The sequence below is a fragment of the Mastomys coucha genome, unplaced genomic scaffold, assembly GCF_008632895.1.
Source record: "Mastomys coucha isolate ucsf_1 unplaced genomic scaffold, UCSF_Mcou_1 pScaffold1, whole genome shotgun sequence".
NCBI lineage: Eukaryota > Metazoa > Chordata > Mammalia > Rodentia > Muridae > Mastomys > Mastomys coucha.
In genome coordinates, this window is record NW_022196891.1 from 74,402,106 (window position 1) to 74,407,149 (window position 5,044).

Genomic DNA, 5,044 nt, shown 5'->3' on the forward strand with positions numbered 1-5,044 from the left:
CCCCCCCCCCCTTCACAAGAAAGCTCAGTTCAGAATAGCCAGAGCCATTAGTATTCTGTAAGCAGCAAACATCTTCAGCTGCTATGGTATCATCCAAACAGCCGAAGCCAGGATCCATATGACAGGAGCTGGTTCTTTTTATTTATTTATTCTAAATGCATGTGGTCTTTGCAACTCGGTGGCCTGGGATTGTCATTGTAAAAGCACAATGACAATTTCTGCTGAGGAAAACGGTCATTTCCTCAGCTCAAACTTTAAAGCTGCTAGGCATACTGCTAAGAAATATACGATTCGTTTATACTTTCACATGCTGGTTCTAGCAAGTCGGCTGCGTTCAACAGTTTCTCAAGGACAAGAGTGAATCCGTGCTGGCTTCCTATCAAGAAGCTAAACTCCAAATAGACCAGAGAAACAAAAGCAAGAGAAAGACCAGTAGATAAAAGAGCCCTTGTTAGTGGACGAGAGCCGTTGCTACAAATAGGACAGCGGAAGGAGAGATGGGGGGGCGGGGGGGGGGAAGCGAAGCAAGGTCAGAGAAGATGATATCAATAGAATATCTCCAAATAGCACAGAATGCAGCAAGAAGTAGCGGCAGATGTCAGTCCAGCCCAGTGTCAACCCCCGTGGAGTGCTGTCGAAAGATTTGGAAAGGAACAGCATTGCTGCAGTTGGCATTAAGAGAAAGAGTCAGCAAGCGATGCCTTTCTCCCCAGGAGCTGAACGACCCGACTCGCCACTGGCCGCAGCCTCATGTCCTTCCTGACTGGCCCCATTCAAGCTTTCTGGGTTTTCTTATGCGTTTGTGTGTTTGTTTCGGATTCCCACTCCTCTCTTCTCCTTTTGAGTACTTTTCCTCTTCCAGGCTCCAGCCTGCCAAATCTGACTTTGATCCTTACTCTACTGGCTGTTTCTTACCTATGCCGCCAGGTACCTGCTTCCAGATGCTTATCCTGGCTTCAGCCATGTTCCAGGACCAATGATGCATCAGTAGGAGGATATATTCACTGCGGTACTAAAAAAAAAAAACCTCCATCGTGAATTTAGACATTGCTGGCAGGGATTGACTTTCATAACTGTGGAGGCAAGCCAAAACGGCATAAAGGAAGTCTGTTTGCAGAGTTCATATCCCTTAATTTTAGTGAATGGATGTGGGTGTGTTGAAAACTTCATCTTTTAAGAACTGCCTAAATTTCATAATTATTTCATTTTCATCCGTTCACAGATGGTTTTGCCCTGAGTGTAAAAACTGAAGAGCCAATATAAAAGGATGCTACCTTTCCACTGGCAGTTAAAATTTAAATTTCAAAAAAAACCCAAAAAAACAAAACAAAACAAAACAAAAAAAAAAACTTACTTTTCAGAACCTTGGAGAGCATCAAGACCAAGCCTCCATTTCTCTCACCCCAGCCAGTTCAAGCGTACAATGATTTCTCTTGGGGGGAAAAAAAGGAAATAATAATGATAAGTTGACAGTGAGGCTTGTGAATTCTGCGACAGAAATGTCTTCTGCAATGACCTAGTTTCATAATTTAAGTTATGCTCTATTGTGTTGTGTGGAGTGCCTGTGAGCGTGGGTGTAGACTCAATAAGACATGGATACAAGCCGGGCCGTGGTGGCACATGCACTTGGGAGGCAGAGGCAGGTGGATTTCTGAGTTTAAGGCCAGCCTGGTCTACAGAGTGAGTTCCAGGACAGCCAGGGCTACACAGAGAAACCCTGTCTCAAAATACAAAAACAAACAAACAAACAAAGACATGGATACAAAGCTAGACTCTGCCAGCTCCTAGGAACCCAACCTTGGCAAGCCAACCTCTCTAAGCCTTAGCTCTTTTCATCTGTAAAATGGAGTTGCATGCAATAGCCTTCTCCCCGCTTCCTTCCCTTTTCCCTTTTATTTTTAAATCCCGTAGATTATGTAGATTGTGTATTTAGTCTTTAAATTACCCATCAACCCACCTAGCCAGTTGTCTGTGAGGCTTTGCTTTCTCTGTTTATAGGATTTGTATCAAGAGAAGGGCCAAGAGAAGTAAAGGACAGTTGTTGCCCATCGAGAAGCCTGTTTCTCACAAAGAAAGGAGGCACGGGACGCTCTATCTGTCACAGACTATGGCTTACAAACTTCAGATATTGAGCCCTCTCTGCACATGGGTACAAGGGGGATCTCCATAACTGTTCTCTTCTTTGTTTGCAAGTCCAGGGGTGTTATCTGCTTGCCTCTGTCTTCTCCAGAGGAGGAAACAGACACAGAGATCACACAGCAGATGAGTTAGGAAAGTCAGGGTTTGAACTCTGGTCTGTCTTACCCTAAGTAAGTATCCCTAATATGATGTCCCTTAAATAAAAGAGTAACTAGTTCTCAAGGTTATATTTTCATTACATGAAATAATCACTATCCCGAGTGTCAACTTGATGGGACTTGGAATCACTTAGGAGATATACCTGTGGGTGTGTCTGTGAGGGTGATGCCAAAGACGTTTGATTAGGGGATGGAAGTCTGGGACTGAATGTGGGCAGCACCATCCTATGATTGAGGCTACTGACTGAACAAAACAGGAAGGTAAGCCAAGTGCCAGTGCTTACGTCTCTCTGCATCTGATTGCAGATGCAAACTGATCGATGATCTCATACTCCTGAGGCTGTGTCTTCTGTCGTGTTGCAAAGGATCCTTTCTTAAATGATAAGCCTGGATAAGTCCCTTTTCATGTTGCTTTTGTGAGATATTCTCTCGTATCTCGCATGAGATATAGTGTCCATAGAACTTTGGGCAGCAGGCAGCTGCCCCATGATTCCAAGTAGGTCGATTCCTTTGGCTGGCAATAGTTATAGTCACTAGACAAGAGGGTTCTTACCCTATTAGTTCTGTACTCTTGCTTCGATAACAGAACCCCAAGAGTGATCATATACTTTGGAAGGGAAAGTGCCCTTGCTTCTGCCTGGAGGCTTTGTGCTCTGCAGTATTGCTCTATCCGTCCCCTATCCCGAGCTTTTCCTTGAGAGTTGCCTGTCTGTCCATAGCATTATCATCCAGTGGTAATACATTTCTTTGTTTTCTATGTTGCCTTGGTTTATTCCCAGAGTCAACTGTTTCACCCATTCATGGTAGCTCAGTTCTTTAAACCTAGCCCTTGAGAAACAGAGGTAGATAGATACTAGCCTGGCCTACATAACAAGTATCAAAAAACAAACAAAGCCAAAACCCAGACAACAACAATGAAAACCAAAACCTAAAACACATGTACTAGCTGGAAATGTACTCGGTGGGAAGTGAAGTGCTAAATGTATGAAGCTGGCAAGACACAAACAGCACAGTCTTTTTCCTCCTACAGGGGAATTTATCACCATGGGGATCTTGAGCACACTTCCATTACTAAGATGGTAAAAGGGTGGACAACCATTTCCTACTCCTCTTTGACGCGTGGGACCCTGGCACATGAACAAGCGTCCCCAGCCCTAGACTTCTCTGGTGAGGCTCTCACCAGAGATTCAAAAGCAGGTATCAAGAATCTGCCGGGTGGCTCATCTACAGTAGCAAAGGGCGGTTGCCTTGGGTTCCAAGAGTGGTGCTTGGGAGCAGTGCCCAGTGCCCAGTGCTGGTTCAGCTAGGGCTACTGTGACTCGTATCTGGTGTGGTTTCGCTGTGGGATCTGCAGAATGGCTCAATGGTATTTGTTTGGCTGTGGTACTATTTGTATAATCGCTATGTGTGTTTTCCCCTGCCTACTCTTCTGAGTAAGTGTGTATGTAGGTCATGGCATACTCCTGTAGAAGCCACAGAGCAACGTTGAATGTTTTCTTCTATCTCTCTCTTATATTTTGAGGTAGGGTCTCCCCATGCATCCAGAGCCCACCACTTTGGCTAGACTGGCTGGCCATCAAGCCCCTAAGATCTACCTGTCTTAGTCACCACCACCCCAACTCTGGTATTATAGGTATGCATCACTTTGCCCACTAAGCCATCTCCGCAGTCCTTGCCTGTATTTCTGTTGACATACTAGAAAGTCTATCAACACCTTATTATTTTTCTAATACTTTTTTATTTTTGATGAATATAACTAGCTATTCTCCCCCCTCCATACATTTCATTTATTTATTTTGTGACAGGGTCGCATGCCTAGGCTGTCCTTTAACTCATTATGTGACTAAAGATGACCTTGACCTTCAGAACCCTTTGCCTCTACCTCTGTGAAGCTCTGGGATCACAGGCTTGTGGCACCATGTCTGGCTTATTTGATGCTGGGGATCAAATGTACTCAGGGTTTCCTGCATGCTAATTGAGCACTCTTCTAACTGGGTTTTTAATTTAGGTCAATAGTAAGTTCCCATTTGCTTGTTAGCACATAAAACTGATTTGGTCTCTAAGAAGCCTGTTCCTTTCTCTGTTTTTTACTGTGCACTGCCTTTGTCAGAAGGGTAAATAACACCGGGAATATAGAAGGAAAGTGCTGGTCTAACATGTACAAAGACATGAGTTCAATCCCCGGTACTCTAAGAAAATGGTGGTGGTGGGAGTCTAAGTAGTCTATGACTAGATAGTCATGCTCCAAGGTTATAAAATTAGCATTCTATTTTTTTTTCCACTAAGAATTGTACCTTCCTCTCCACAGGGTCAAAGATCCACACTTGGTGACCCTAGGCCACTGACTTACTCTCTGAAAGCCTTGTTGTCTCTCATCTTTGATGGGATATGAAAGCAGGTAAAAAAAAAAAAAAACAATGCACATTCAGTGTTTCTTAAATCATTGCTGGGTCACAGGAAGTGACAGCGTTGCTAGTGTGTGTTAGCCTGTGGGAATATTTCTTTACAAGAACTGTAACTGCCAGAAAGCTAGAACTAATACTCTAGACTTTCGCCTGAAACCAGCATTTTGAAAATTCAAAAGGAAGATTCCGAGGCAGTCATGTTGATGCACATTTTTTATCTCAGCACTTGTGGGGCAGAGACAGATGGATCTCTGTGAGTTAGTGGACAGCCTGGTCTATATAGTAAGTTCCAGGACAGCTAGGGCTTCATAGAGACCCTGCCTCAAAGGAGGAGAATGAGAA